Here is a 16,602-nt window from a genome sequence, read left to right on the forward strand (position 1 = left end):
TGTCAAAAATGTACATATTTGAGCAAACATGTAAGGGAGTCCCAAGACCACTGTGCTGCCCACACTCAGTGTGGCACATGSTGCCATCCATTAGTCATGGGAGAAGAGAGTTTCACCTCCAGTGACTGACAGCTGGCATTTCCAATGGCAAACCTCCCCAAGTGCTACCAAGGATTAGAAATCAGCATCAGGGGCAGATAACACTTAAGATGCAATGGAATGTCATTAATTCATTCATCTTTACTTCCTCAAGAATGGTTCCTTACTGAACTTTTGTTTTCACAAGGGAGAACCCCACTGTCATGCTCTCAAAAACCAAGTCAGCATCATTATGTTTACTGGAAACATACCATGACCTACTACATACATAACTTTTAAAAAGATTTTGTGGACTGAACTTATAATGGACATGGTTTGTGTCCATGTGTGACAGCTTTCTGCTGAACTCCTGGTTCCAGGATGCTTGGGAATAACTTCATATGACTCCTCTCAAGAAAGCATGAATCGGAAAAGCACACACYGGTGCTATAACTCATGGCTAAGCTTCCTCTTAGCCACTAGAATACAAATGGCTTGAAAACTTTCTTTTCTGCACAGATACTCAATGTCTTCAAAGCCCCTGACATAGYCAGGTATTCAATATAGTGCTCCCTGCTGCCCATTTCTTTTGGCATATGAAGAAGCCCATTAGGGAACACTCCTTATTTGCCAATTTGAGGAGTTCTGTCTGAACACTGAATTACATTTACTGTCTCTCTCTACTTCCCCATGACCATATAGCCTAGATGCAAATAAATGAACATAGCTGTAAGCTGTCAGCCTACAAGAGCAGAACTGAATTTTGGAGAAATTACATCTTTGTCCCTRCATCTTTGTAGGGACCCTACATACATCTTTATCCCTTTGTTACAACTCACATGAGAACCCTAACCAAAAACTGTCCTGAGTTTGCACAGGGAATGTGCTACACATGCATGTTACACGAGAGGCTGAACTACTGCAAATGTCACTGAACACTGTCCTAGTTCATCATGCTGAAGGGCAACCCTCCCTTTGGTAAAAGACCTTCTCCTTCTTTTGCTGCATCCTCACAAGTCTTGCCAGTACCTGAAACAAGAGTTGGGGACCTTGCCCTTTCTGTACCCTATAAACTGTTATGGGAACATATCACCCAGAACAAGTAGCTGAATTTTGTAGTGAACAAAAGCGCAAATTCTCCAGTCAAATTCATCCAGCTATTCTGGCTTTAGTGAGACTTCTGAAAATTRAAGGAGTTTGTTGGAATGACCTGGTGCCCAACAACTCCTGGCATGTAAGCCAGCCTGTGAGGAGAGTAACTAGGAAATAAATGAAAAMAGAAGAAAGCAAAATTTCAGCTAAATACCAGAAAAATCATGTCAGGCTATGAAATTATCTTTCAATACAAATGTAAGAAACTACACAGCCTAGACTAGTTAAAAATTAATTTCACAAATCACATAAGGACAGTTCTATGGACTGGAGATTATTCAGGAAGTCTTTTTTTTTTTTCCTCTCCTATCTAGAGCCTAACTAGTTCTATTCTGATTGCAGATGTAAAATATTAAGTTTAAGTAAAAATGTAATTAATTATATTCTACTTGGGGTGCATCACTTTCWTAAATGGGATGTCTCCTAGGGAAGCTATTCAGTGGCACAGCCAAGAACACCGTCTGCTGCTTAGCTGGGACAGAATTAGCATAAATTCAACTTAATGGGGACACATTTAGTTAAGACCAAGCAATTGTGTTACATCACAGTAAAATTCTACAATCTTGAGGTTTAATAACCACTAAATGAAGACTACAGGAAAAAGTGCATATGTGAATCACCTGACCAATTGCATGTGTGGTTTCATTAAGCGCAGGGGTGCATTTTTCATTGTTATCACCATCTGAGGTCTTTTTATATATTATTTTTAATGGCCTCTCCACTTAGCTGGTACAGACACTTAATCAGAACGAGCAACTTCCCACCTTATAAGAACTACTCCACTACTATATACTATAACCCATACCTTATTACCCATTCAGACTGGGAACGAGGCGGTGGATGGCTGCTTCGTCTTGGCACTCTCCCAGCAACACCAATTCTCCCACAATTGCTTCCCGTCATCCTAACTGAACTATGGCAAACGGCCTCATCACATTTGCTGATTTTCCTGCTCCTCAGCAGCAGGAAAGAGCTGTACAAAAAATAATCACCTGCCAGCCTGCTGATCTGGACAAGTGTCCTTGTTTTCTGCAGATAAAAGAAGGGGTCCTGTCCTTGTTAAAGGGTCCAAGCAATGCATTAGGAAGAGCGGATCTGGAGCCCGCAGGAGCACGTTGTTATATGAACGATCACTTGGGCAGTGATCTCCATAGCACAAGCCATGCACAACAGCATCGATTCAAAGCAACCTCTAACCCTAACGTGTCACTAGGCGGAGCAAGCTGCGCACCAGGGAGTTTGCAGGGTCTATTACACTGTCTCCTATGGCAAACCTGGACACAAAAGTTAGTGAGGCTCTAAGCAATTATAGTAAAGTTTATTTCTTTTCTAATCTTAATGTCGACAGCTAATTCCCTAAAGCCTGGCAGAGATGCATCCCATATAGTTCATTTGGGGTAGTTAACTCATATGCTGGTAACTTCTTTCTCTTGAACACAGCAGGCATCAGCCTCACTCTACAGACGGCTCTGGGAGACAATGGTGATCATCCAAGAAACCTCTTTTCAGTTAACTATCAAGCAACCCTGTTTCTTTCCTGCAGATGAACCACAGGAACAGTAGTAATGCTGCTGCTCAGATGGGGCCCAGGTGTGCTAAGGACAGCACAAACAAGTATAAGGCTGCTCATGTTGCTACAAGCAGCAGCTCTATAGAGAAAACAGGCAGAAGACATCATTCATTCTTTCTTCCGCTGAAAAATTAGTACCAGCAGACACTATGTCCATGATACTCAGAGAGAATTGTGCCTGACTTCCAGCTGCCATGGCAGGAGGACATGGAGGACATCTGCCAGGGCTCTCCAACTGACATGGACTTCTGATGGCATTGAGTATGGCACGGGACACCACAGTTTAGTTTCGGTCACTGTAGCTCCCCCAGTGACTACACATGGTGACTCCACTGCCTAATTGCCACCTTGGAGGTATAAAGTAGTGAGGGGGCTGCCCTCAAAGCCTTCCAGCCCTCTGAACACCCAGAGCAGAGTGGCAGCTTGCTGCACTGCTGTTAACTTTAAGTTCATGAAAATGTAATGCAAGAAAACTCTCACTTGAAAACTGCTCTTAAAAAAAAAAAAAAAAAAAAAAGGAAGTAAAAAATCTGCATATGAGGTAAAATTCTGCATATTAGGTAACCTGCAAAAGCACAAACTCCTTCAAAACAATCTTGGGCCCATATCCCTGGGATTACTTATCAATTACTCTGGGATTTCTTACTTATCAGATCTGTATTATTTTATGCACCTCCTTGCCCTAGGTAATTGAAAAGAGATTTCCTTGTCTCCAAGGATCACCCACAGGATAAGCAGGTGGCCATTGTATTCTGGAGGATGATGAGATATGAGTAGGTTAACAAACTTGTTAAGTGAGGGGAAAATTAAACAGACTTGAAGGGGACCTCTAGTGGTAACTTAATGCTCTCCTGGAAGGGACAAGAACCAGCACGTATCACATAAAAGGCCAGAGCAGGGACTGGAACCATTTGACTGATTCTGTAGAAAAATCACATCAACTGAATAACTAAATTGACAGAAGTGGGTGCAGGTCCCATTCCAACCCACCCTCCACCAGCTGTAACRAGGTTTTGTTAAGCAATGAGCTCTGTATTGACCTGCTTCTTTCCAGGCATGTAATTTATGATAATTCCCCGGACACGAAGTAAGCCAGAGGCAGCAAACAGAATACTCCAATGACCACACTTCCCGATCCATCTTGAGGGATATACATAAAATACGACTCAAGTCACCAGAGATGCAGAGCAGCTAGCACTAGGTTACCTTCTTTCCATCAGGCTATTTTAATTCAATGCCTGCATTTGCATTTAAAAGCTTACCTTAGGCATGCAAACCTAGGAAATGTAACATTAAAGCAAAATATAGTGAGTTAGCTTTTAAGTGTATATTTTTTCCATTTATTTTCTGTCAGGTTTCTGCCTGCTGAGTTTCTACTATCATTTAAGTATTTAATTTTTCATAATTATTTTCCAAAGCAAGGTGATCAATCTTCAATAATATATTTGTATTAGTATTTAATCAACTTGTGATATGAAATTATGTGGCTTAGGAAATGTTTTGCAGCAGGCACTTAACTCTTCCAAGTCTTATAAAATTTTAATTAAAGACTATGGCTGAAAAAAAAAACAAACAGTTTTTTATACTGATGTGATTAAAACATCCTAAAAATGGCTTTAAAATTACAATCATGAAATACTTTTATAATGAATTTGCGAGGAAGAAAACTAAGTATATGTGTTCCTCTGTGTGTATATGAGAGATTTTTTAAAACCCTACCTATAAGAGTCCTAGTCATCTCAACCCCCCTAAAAAAGAAAAACAAGGAAAAAAATACAAATCATGATAAACTGTAAGTTAGTCACTCTAGAGAGACATGAGAACCTGAAAGCAAATTTGAGGTCTATTAAGAATAAACATTTTAATGGTTCCCATTATAAAACTGTTCCCATTGTAGTACTACTCTTATCCAGCACAAAAACAACATACGCAGATGAAGCAGAAATAGCACTTGAAATTATTATCATTATTATTTGAAGTGAAATAAGTAATTTTGCCTTCTAGCAAGAGTTATGGCTCTATATTTAAACTTCAAAAAACATGTCTCTCTATATTATTTTATTTCAGGAGTGTTTTGAAGATCTATCACCTCCATCTAGGCCTTCCTCAGACACCAAGCAATTACACACAGCACAAACAAGGTGTGAAAATGCCTTTACCTTGTGATTCCAGCATAGCAAGTTCACATGAAGAGAGTTAACATAAAATACTGCTTTTTTCACTTTCAATAAAACAGTAGTGTAAAGGGAGGGAACCCCTTCTGCTGCCCACTCACATGAGGCCTGGTGGCCACAGCAGGGAGAAATGGAGACATTCAAGCCARGCACTGCTCTGCTGGCTTCTAAAAGAAGCTGGTGGATGAGATGCACCTGAATTGCCTCAGCTCCTGATTTAAYGCTTCATCCAGCTGGAATTCTGCTGTTAGAAGTCAAAGTCTCTTGGGAGTTAGACCTCAGAAATTGGAACGACTCCCCCTCTTTGGGCCTCAGAAAGAGCAGGATCAAGAGAAAATGTGTGGCAGAGAGAGCACGGGCAGCAGGGTTATTGCAAATAAAAGTTTTCAGCACATCATAAAAAGTCTCTGTTTGTGCCTCAGTGTCTTGACAAAAGGTGCCCTAGAAACAGAGGGGGGAAGAAACATGGGGAGAAAACATTTGTCCACCATTTTACCTCTCCTTGGTGCAGCTTGCAGCAAAAGTCTTTGTGCAAGGCTTGTGCAAGGCTACGTAATTCAGTGTCCGAGGAGCTCTGMGGGCATTATGCTCATTGCTGAAGGGAGAGCTTGGAGCTGCGTGTTTTCCTGCACATAAAGGGACAAGGCTTTCCTGACAACACTGCTAGATAACTTAATTTGTTTCTGGAGATAACTTGTTTCTAGTTGTGCTACAATTCCCATTAGCTACCCTCACTTAAAATTTTACTAAACCCTTTTGTCTGCTGTCTTTCATTATGTTTCACTTCTTTAAACTGGAGTCTTTCGTCCTGTGGCATGAAACCACCCCTGAAAGCCCTCAGAGACTCCACAAAGGACTCAAGTCAAAAGATGAGCAGCACCTCTGAACACACCTGTCAAATCCATGACCTGAATGTTCAAACCCTCCTAAATTTCAGCGAAGGAGCAGATCTGTGGCAACCTGTGCACTGGATCATTCAGAGGCTGCTTTTGCACTAAAAAATATCTCTCCCTGCGCTTCACAAGGAGAAAGGAAGGCTATATTAAAAAAAAAAAAAAAAAAAAGGTTTTGGGTATCTTACGAGTTTGTTGGAAAAGTGACCTTTTAGCTCATTTTTCCAGAGGTGTGAATATTTTTTTTATGTATCACTGATATCTGTGCCAATTGGGAACAGGTTATAGCCAGTATGTGTTTCCAGAAATAATAAAACCGCAGACTTCGGCTGGACAGCACTTGGAAAACAGATTGCTGAAGGACAAAGGGACATTGCTGAGTAGCCCTCCAGAATAGTTCTCTCTTTAAATTTTTATTTGCTAATTATGTGTCACTATTGACAGCAGACTTCTGCAGAAATAATGGAATTAAAGCATTGCATTGGTTTGAATACTTGAAATGTCTGTAATATTCTTTCTCCCATGTTTTGCTTACAGTGCCTACAGACCTATCTTGCAACACACTAATATAAAATACTGGAAATGAGCGACGCATTTGTTTTAATTTAGAAATGTTCCCTCGAAAATGTGTTTACCTTGGTAGTAATTTCCAAGGGGGAAACGAGTTGGCTTTGACCTGAGTATTAGCGATGCAAACTATGTCAGAGTCCTGCAGGCTTTTATTCTCCTATTGAACCATAAAGACCATTAGCATTAATAGAGGCTACATACGAGCACTTCCCTCAGCGCATCAATACAGCCCCATTGCCAGAGAAAAAGAGCACGTGAAAGAGAGCACGAAGGCTCTGCCCGTGTTTTATCATGCATTTCTTGGAGGCCACTGTCTCCGAGACACTAACTTAAAACTCATGCTTAGAGGCTCAGCTTGAGCTTCTGGAGTGTCTGCAGAAAGTCAGCTTTCCGAGGCTGATTTGTTAAATTAGCTCCAATTTGATGCAAACACCTTTCAAAACAGACACAGACCGTAGGATGTATCTTCTAGTTGTATAATCTTGTCCACGAGCATCTATTATGTAAACATACAAAAGACTTCTTACCAGCAGACTTCAGATTTGCTCTTTATGGAAATACTTTCAAAAATCTGATGTATGCATCAGGCAATGTGCCTAAATCTTTAATGCCTTTTCTTTAGGGTTTTATTAGTAATTCAAGTCACATCTAATGAGGATTCTTATCTCAGTTGTTCCYTTAGGTATAAAAAAGGACTAGAAAATATGCCAAAAAGAGGTCAACCCATTCCCATGTTTCTGTCATTCACTATCTGAGATACAGAGCAAGAGTGCACTACACATCAGAAATGTAGGTCAAAGACTCATCACCACACATGCGAGCAAAATAAACCATGACCATGCTCCATTTACATTAATCTTCTTTCTCTCTTTTTTTTTTTTTCTAAGGAATAAGGGACAAGAGTCATTCTGGGATTTGAAATCTGCACAATTAAGTAATCCATTATGCGGCATTTGGGAACCAAGCTGTACTTTAGGGAAAGAACTGAATGTTAAATGATGGGACTGAGCAACACCCAAAGTGTTGTTGCTCATGTTGGAGTGAAGGGAAGGACTGTGGCTCCTTCCTCCTGATCACATGTAGGAGACTGTACTTTGCAAGCAATCTGGTGAAGAAATAGGAGGCCAAATACCAGGAGATCTTTGTGCAGGCGCTACATTTAATGAACATAGAGTAATATTATTTGCAGAAAATGTCTCTATAGCCGAATTCTAGAGAGATGATGGAGTGTGCTTCGTAATCCTCTTAGCATCATTCGTGATTGATCAAGTGGATTTCAAAAATAAAAACAGGCATACTTCAGCTTCAATCAGGCAAAAACCCATCTTACAGTCCTGCTGTTGCAGTGCCCACGGCAGTATATTTACCAGGGCACAGTCAGCTTAGCGACTGAGTGCATGACAAGTTCTGACAGAAAATATGAAAAGCTGTTGTCCCAAGAAAATACTCCAGAGGATGTATAAGTCTGTTGATAACAGACATGTACACATTGCTGTACATATATGTAGACTCAGTTCATAYGAACTTTTATAGAAGCAATATGCTGCTTGTATTATCATAGAATCATGGAATCACAGAATGCTTAAGGTTGGAAGGGACCTCCAGAGCTCATCTAGTCCATTATCAAACAATAGATAATATTTGTATTTCTTTAGAATGCCAATTGAGAGATTYCCTTTGATTATGGGGAGTTTGACTTCTGAAAAGCAGCGATTAAAAGGAAAACCATCCACTTTCTTCTCTTCTAGTTATTCTGATCCCACAGTCATATACATCAAGGGTGATTTTAGTGACTTACAGAAAAAAATCATATTGCAGAAAAAACAATGACATTTACTTATAACGTAATAACTGCCCCAAACTGGAGTAGCCACATTCTGACCCACGGTAGTCTGAGCAGGGACGAAGCTAAAGACTGAGGCTTTTTAAGATTCTTGAAGTGACTACACATGCAGCGTAGAGGACACCTTCTGCCGTGTCACATTATTTAATTTTCCTATTTAGCATTCCCAAGGCCTCATCAACCTTGCTGCTCTATTTCCAAATTGCCTCTACAATAGCTGTCATGGCAAGGTGTGCACTAACATCTATCAGGGATCGCRAGCTATCTCCTTAAAAAAAGAAAAGAAAACAAAGCAAAGCCAAACCAAACGGAACCAAACCCAAGGTAACAAAATCTCTCAGAAATCTGCAATTTTCCATGAATATCCAGAGACGGGCAGGTGGAAGCAGTTGCATTGCCAGCTGTAGGGCCATCACAATTAACACCAGCTGACGGGTTTTTTTTGACTGCTTGTTGAAAATGCTTTGATGTTGCTTCCTTTGACCGTACAGAACTCTTCCTTCTCTTCCCCCAGGTCAGATTTAAGAAAAAAAAACACTGCAATAACTGTACAACAAAAATAATGTAAGCTGTACTTCACGTACAGAGAGAGCAGGAAAACTCTTAGCAGCCCACAGGTCACTAAGCCTCTAAATAGCACAGGGCAATGACAACTGACATCACATCGCGTTATGCTCTTACAGGATTTTATTCCTCTATATTCCTCAGTATTTCTCTATACTGATATTTTATTCCTCTATTGAAGGTCAGACATGAGAGATGAGATTTCAAAACTGACCTCTGCTATTTGGTGAATTTGATATTGGGCTACCTGTCTTTATAACAAACCATAGTCATGCGTTGAATATTGCGTCTCCAAAGCAAAGTTTAAGGTTTAGGCTAGAATTCTTGGCCTGTATTTCAAGGGACAGCTTGAGATTAAAAACTTACACTAAACAATACATGTATAGAGCACAGGAGGAAACTTTGATGAAGAAGGTTGCAATGTCTTCAGGTAGAGTGAGATGTATCCTCCCTAGAAATACCTGGCACATGATATTCGGGTCAGCGTGTGGCTTGCACACCTCACCACATGCCGCTCGCTGCGACAGATGAAGAAGGCAGCAGCCCCCAAGCTCTCAAAGCTCTGGAGCAGCAGACAGGGCTGGGCACGGGACCTGCTTGCCGAGCATCCCCATGACTCCAGGGTGAGGCAACGACAGCTACAACGGGCAGCAGCACAAAACCAACAAATGCTTCTTGTCCTCTCCCGGTGTCGCGAATTCACTCATCTGCAGCTCAGGAGCCAGGATTATTTTTTTTCTGTCAGTTACTTCAGCAAATCAAGGCAGAATTTCAAGATGGGACAAAAGGAGCTTGATACAGAACAACGCAGTTTCTAAAACTCAGGCTTTCTCACTAAACACTTTGTAGTAATTTTTTTTTTTTTAATAAAAGCAATAAATGGGCGTTTTTTCCAGAAATGGCTTGCATTTAGTTCTTTCAACCTGGTAATAGCCTTTTTATGCCCTACTGCTTATGAATTATCCAGTCTAACTACTATTCAAAGTAATGCCAGTTATCTCCAAAAAAGTCTAAGATATTTGCTCGATTCTTTTCATAGTTGTTTTTTTTTCACTTTTTCCCATAAGACTTTTCGCTCAGTCACTCCTTGGGAAAAATGTTTTCTGATTTAGCCATTCTTTTTTCTTTCCAAAACTGAGGCAGAGACATGTCTACTCTGAATTTAAAGTAAATACATAATTGTTGATTTATGTTTTTCCTTGATTAAGTTGTCTTTCCTGTCATCATTTAAAACTCACACATAATGGAAAAATGAACTAATTTCAGCCTGCACCCAGCTAAGCACTTAAATATGCTGTTAACTTCAAGCACCAGAAGTAAATCTGCTGCCAACAGCTGGACAGCTCTCACGGAGGCTTCACAGCGAGTTCAAGAGGAGAAGTGGAATCAACTTTGCACCACCTGCTCTTGAAGTCCACATAATGAGCAAGTAAATTTTAGCAGATTTTTTAATTGCCTTTTTCAGATAGACTAGATCTCTGCTTCTTAAGTTTTGCCCTCGTAGCTAGGCCAGCTATATGTGTTAAAAAAGAAAAGAAAAAAAAATCCAAATAAAAATTCTCCAACTACCACACAGTGCAAAACAGCAACAAACTACACCCAGTTATTCTGGGCAAAATCCCTCACGCACATGTAGTTATAGTGACAGAAAAACTTTCATTGTCTGGGCTCATTGTGTAATTACACAGAAATTGCAGAGAAAGCCAGCAGAAAAATGCCTTCAAATGGCAAACACTGCATCTACCCCAGGAGATACTATCTGCTTGGCAGTGCTGACAGTGCTCTGCTACTGATGAGCCTTTGGAGCAAACCTGCACCACAGGCAAACGTTTTCAGGGAACTGAGATTATTAACTCTATCTAAATGTTCCTTTAAAAGCAATTCCAGATATTGTGCCGGCAAATTAACATTTTTGTTAATGAGGCAGTGCTTGTACTGGTTGGCTCTGATGTCTGAAAATCATAATCCTGAGACGTAGGCTGCCCTCGAATGGGTCGTACAAGCCAAAAAACGTAATCAGGGCAGTTGAAGCACCATGCCTATTTGGCTGCCGTTTACTTGTAAGTCATTTCCAGCTGCTAGAGGTACTTGGCAGAACCTCCTCTCCCACGCAGGGCCCCCAAAAGGTCACCCCAGCTTCTGCTCCTCAACTCGCACCTCTGTTTGTTCCTCCCTGGGATGGACAAACTCATTACAGCTTCCCCATGAGCTTCCTGTGCCCCTGTGGTTCCCTGTACCTCTGCAGACAAACTCCTGCAAGCTGTATAAAATTATCTGACACAGACTGGGCAAAAAGAGAAGTTCTTGCAGGCTGTTGGTGTGGGGAACGCCCATACAGCAGCCTCTTCAGTTACTCTCTGCACTTGTTCATTTGTCCCTCGTTATTTTGGCAGCTTCTTCTTTCAAACTGTTTCTTTCGGGCTCTTCATCTTCCCTGCCCCTTGCCGGAGCAGGMGGGGCGAGTGAGGCAGGGAGCCCTCGGCGGGAGCGGAGGCAGCGCTCGGAGCGCAGCAAAGCTGACAGCTGTGCTTTTCTGCACGGAGCACGGCGGGGAAATCAATACCCCGGCAGCCCCGCTGCCATCTGCGCAGTTTCTGGAGCAGACGGGTTATTTATAGAAACTTGTTTGCACAAAGCCAATATTTACCTGTCGGAGCTGTCAAAATCTGCAATCCATCTTTGCCGTTGCCCTGCTGTTTTTCATGTCAATAGTGGAATTTTCCAAAAAGAAAATACTGTAACATCTTTCCCCCTGCTAAATGTTCCCTTCCTGCAAGGGGCCACTGTATTAATTGTTGCACTAGGATCGCATCTCTTTTGCAGGGGGCCCTGGGGATCCTCCAGAGCACTKGGAAGCTAAAGGGATGTCATACTGAAAGAGCCCATTTCTCCGTCTCGTTGCACTAGCAGCCCTGTGGCATTTCCCTACCAAGGCCAGAGATTTTAAGACGCAGAAAACCACCGTCCCCACCTCCTAAACAACAAAAACGGGATTCCTGGCTGGTTTTCTGGCTGCTGCTGTTACTGCGGGAAGAACACCCATTATTTTCAAGCAGGGAGAGGCTCCCAGGTGAAATTTCAGGGCCTTCGCCTCCTGAAAACGGGCTGAAATGCTACAGGTAGGTGCCAGGGGTGAGATGCAGAGGTGGGTCAGCACGCSGCCGGGTAGGCACCCAGCGCCCTGCAAGCTCCCAGGACGGGGCTGGAGAAGGCCAGGCAGGGCTTAAAGCTACTGCAGCAGAAGCACATTTCAATAAATGGTTTAAAGACTAAAGACTGAATTATTCTGTCTGATAAGAAAAGTATTTGGTGATCTGTACCACAAACACCAGTTTAAGTGGAGCACTGTACAAACACAYGCCAGTCTGAGGAGCACTGAAATGATGAGCTGAAAAGCAGCTTTAGATTCGCTTGTGTTTGTTTTAGTATTATCAAGGCCTTTCTCTTGAAATGACTTCAAGCGGAGGAAAGCCAGAACAGGGCAATATCCAACTGCTGTTTCCTCAACTAAAACTCACAACAAGGACCCCTCTTACCATCCRTGCTGGCAAGTACTGGAGCGCCTGCAGGAAAGCTGCCGGTTAGACAAATGGAGCCCCAGATGTGACTTTCACCTGGTGCAAAGCAGGGATGTTACTTGCAAGGCAGACACAGCCAGTTGGGAAAAATAACGTTTTCCACACAGACTTTCCTGTAAAACAAAAATCTCTCTCTCTCTCTTTTTTTTTTTTTTTTTTTTTTTTTTTTTTAAGAGAGTTTTCTGGTCTTTTATTTTGTTAGAGGATACAAGTACAAAAGAAATAGGATAAATGAACCCACCGGTGATAACGATCTTATCATATGGCCTTGTGGACTAACCAGAACTTCTTAAGACTCCCTTAACACGTTCACCACCCCTGTGGTACTCCACTGGACCTCTAGAAGAGCTCAYAGATCTTCTGTGCTCAGATCAGTCCCTAACCAGATCATAGTACTTTGATTCCCCTCCACCATTAATCAGGTTATTTTGTATTTGCAGTACCAGTGATTCCCTGGTACTTGGCTAGGTCTGGTCTTGCYCTCGTAGCATTGCAGTGTGTCAGCACATACTTGGCCACACAAATGTTTGACCTATCTATCTTACCAGAAAGCAAAGCAAATGCCTTTGTTTGTGCTAGGTAAAACTAGGCCTAATTTGTTAAGTTTTGTCAGAGGCCATAGCTGTAAGAATACTCCTTTAGAAGAAAACTCCTGGTGATATTAATAGGAAAAAACATGCTGAATTACATCTTCATTGCCTGAATAAAGSTGATTTAAAAACCTGGCAAAGACCATATACTGGATACTACTTGAGGGCTCTTTTCTCATTAACATCCCCTCAAACAATCAAAAGAAGGCCAGACCTCTGTTTAACACTATGTAAACATTTATTTTGCATAGATCTAATTGCTGACTGATACAGGTGCCTTTATATGACCATGGCCATATCACTTCATCTTTCATTCTCCTCGTATCCTTATCCCACCATGGGAGACAGGCAACTACTACTGCTAAGAGAAAGGATGGGAGACGCTAGTGCTGCGGGTTGCGTCAGGGTCTTGCCTGTGCCCACCAATGAGCCACGCTCACATGTCCAGCATTGAAACCAGTGCCAGTTTGGGCCAAGAGAATGAGATCCAGTGGGACTACTAAACTTACCAGATATTTTYGCTTTCTTCTGCATTACATGGGAATTTCACTTAAGAAAAATTCTCAGATTTGAGACTCTTTCATTTAAGAAATGTMTCTCAAGATCCTAAGAGGTCTTGAAGTAAGTAGTCCCTTTGACCTCTCCTGTAGCACATTATAGAGACACTTAAAAGTTCTATACTACCAATCTATATTGCCTAAAGGGAATTGGGAAGAGTGTCATGTCCTGAAGCGTGCAACTAGGCATATGAAAGAGAAGTGCAATGGTCTTTTCTGCACTAATGCTTATTGTTGAGTAGCCAGGATGGAACCTGGAGGGCCCAAGTGGTCCTTTTCAGACAATGTTCCTGAAACCAAAATTTTTATCTATCCTGTGTCTGACTTGAAAAAAAAAAAAAAAGAAAAAAGCTCTGATTGCAGCCTTTAGCACACTTACATGATTAGGGTAATGAGGAAGAGACCATTTTATAAAGCAGATCACAAATCCCTTTTTTTTTTTTCTTTCAGATATCAAAATGCAGCTGGTTTCCACTTTCCAGCTGGCAACGAGGGGACTCCTCGCCCCCAGTACTCTGTTTAATCTGGAGACTTCTCAATCAGACACAGCTGAAGTAGTGGCATGATTATAGGCCTTGGTCAAGTGTCGCAGTACAAGATGATTTATATTAATCAGGCTTCTCTGGAATCAATGCAAAACAAATCCAACACCACCGCGGTCCTCACAAGGCGCCTTTYGGAGCCTACCAGCCTCCCCTTTGTCTGAACGTGCCCCCTGGGCAGATGGTGGCCAAGTAATGAAATAGTAACGACAAAGGAGCAGCCTGGCCACACAGGGACATCCCTGGCACACGTTAATCCTGTGCCACAATGTCCCCTTTGGGGGTTGCAGGATGGTGTTGCCCATGAGGAGAGTTTAACTCTTCCGAGGTGGCAACGCGCTGGGGCTTTTCAGTGGCTCCAAAGAGCCCAAGTTGTCAGAGAGCATCCACTCTCCTGCATTTATGACAGAAAACACTGTCYGTCTGTCTGTGCTGCTGCTGAGCCATGAAATAAAATGCTTATACTAAGGGCCAGATGTGCCAAATCTCCCGATTTGAGAGGGAATAAACTAATATATGGAGGCTGTTTTAAATCCAGCTTAAACCCCAATTCACAAACAAGTTAGCGGGTAAAGAAGAAAAGGAGGGGTGGCAGGATTTGGCTGGTTCCATCTAGCTTTCATGCTCCTGAAGTAAATGAGCCAAATGTTTCCGTGCTCTAACCACTCAAGGGAGGGCAACTTCCCTTTCTCACTGGTATTTTGCTCTTGATGCCTGACAGCGAAGCACCGAGCTCTGCTTGGCTGCCGTGTGGCACCAAGGTATCTGCATGTTGGTAGGATAGAAGGAAGGAAGCAGGAATAAAAGAAAAAGGAGATAAGAAATGCACCAAAAGGGTAAAAAAAAAGTTAAAAAAAGAGTAAAGAATGGGAAAATGAATAAGGACATTTACTGCAGTCAAAATTCTCAGAGAAATGGGGGCATTTATCACCCTGGATAAGACCTACCTCATTGGACCTCAGACTAGTACCATCTGATGCAAGGTGCAAGAATTGCCACATGCATTTCAATAGATCTGCCCTGGAGTGAATTTCAGATGACCACAAGATTTGCCTCACCTCCAGCAAACACATTTCTCCCTTCCTGGGCCGGTGCAGGCAACGCGTACGGCTCCAGAAACACAGGCAATGAGCCCTAAAACACTCTGTAGGACTCCCAATGGTCCATCACATCATAAACGTTGCCTACACAGTCTCTCTCAGAAAATGCTCCTTTTTGCTCATAGATATGATCAGGGTCATTAAGTCCCCCTCATTAGCTGCATTTTCCACTTTGTCTTTACATGGATGTGGATAGCCTGAGAGAGGCAGAGCACTGGAAGCTCCTTCGCCCTGCACAGGAGCACATGCAACCCTAGGGGGAATGGGGAGGGGTGTTTTTAATTAATCCAACACAAATAAAACTGCCTGAAGACACGGAGAAGAGTGGAGGCTCTGCCTTCCCTTGGTAAGACCCAAGGGCTACGTTTGTACTCGAGAGCAACTTCATCATCCTCAGCTGAGCTGCGCAAGGGATTAATGTGACCCTCAGAAACGGTCAAGAGAGACTGGGAAAGCAATACGACAAGCCATTAATAAGAGCTATGAGGATATACATTCACAGGGGTTAATTCAAATTCCTCCTTTTGGCTGCTATTTTTAGTACAAGTGGGTACATATAGCAACAGTGCCATTTCTATTCCACTCTCTCTGCTGTTTYCAAAGCAAAAGCCCATTCTTTTATTGTATATCCCCCAATAGCTTTTAAAATCAATTATTTACATTCTCTAAACCCCTAGGATCTGGTTAGGTACTCTGAGGCTTGATCACCTTTCTATTATAACCTTTTCTTTTGCTTTCTTTTGACAAATTCTTAAAATGTATCTGTAAGCTAGATGATTATTTTTTAAATGAATCTGCTTTCTGTTTTCAGTTGTAGCCAGGCAAGCAGTGCTCGTATTCCAGAAAGACAGATCTGTCTAGAAGGATCTAAACCATATAGCTCAGGTGTAACCATGTAACAGTAGCCCGTTATTACATTAGCTACTACTGTTAGGCTAGGGAAAGAAAAAAAAGGAGGTGGAGGAACACAGTATTAACCTTAAAAACATTGTAGGACTCAGCACATTTTCTACTTGTGAGCACACCTCTGTTGTAGCCTGTTCTTATTTTYCCAGTGTCTTAAAGAAGATAGTAATTTGGTCGCCAACACAATGATGATGCTACTCTTCTTTCTTTATTTTGATGAACTAAAGCRTCCGAAGGTAACTAGAAAAGTGAAAAACACACACAATATGGAAATCACTTAAGTTTTCCATGCCTAGCACTTGCAGTAAGAAGAGGTGAAAAGGCCCTCTGTAATGGGGCACCTAACTTAAAAGTGAGCTACGCACCGACTCCAAAGCAATTCCTAAGGCCTGTTCTCACACCCTCTCCTTTTAGGAAGGTTCTTCCCACCCCATGGAGGGAAACTTCAAGCTTGTCCATGGCACAACACATCATGGAAGGATGGA

The 16,602-nt window shown here is 42.0% G+C and overlaps 1 protein-coding gene across 5 annotated transcripts in view; it reads right to left on the reverse strand.

Annotated features, from left to right (window-relative positions):
- Positions 1–16,602, reverse strand: part of ELMO1 (engulfment and cell motility 1) — a 241,407-nt gene that overhangs the window by 49,244 nt on the left and 175,561 nt on the right. Inside the window, exon 1 of one of the 5 annotated variants that reach the window (XM_026040824.1) lies at positions 4,960–5,019. The exons of the other annotated variants lie outside the window; for them this stretch is intronic. The gene's annotated coding sequence lies outside the window, so the exon portion shown is untranslated. Of the gene's footprint in view, positions 1–4,959; positions 5,020–16,602 lie in introns of those variants that run through there. 5 annotated transcript variants of the gene reach the window in all.

This window comes from Nothoprocta perdicaria, unplaced genomic scaffold (genome assembly GCF_003342845.1).
Source record: "Nothoprocta perdicaria isolate Ctin4 unplaced genomic scaffold, notPer1 scaffold_269, whole genome shotgun sequence".
NCBI lineage: Eukaryota > Metazoa > Chordata > Aves > Tinamiformes > Tinamidae > Nothoprocta > Nothoprocta perdicaria.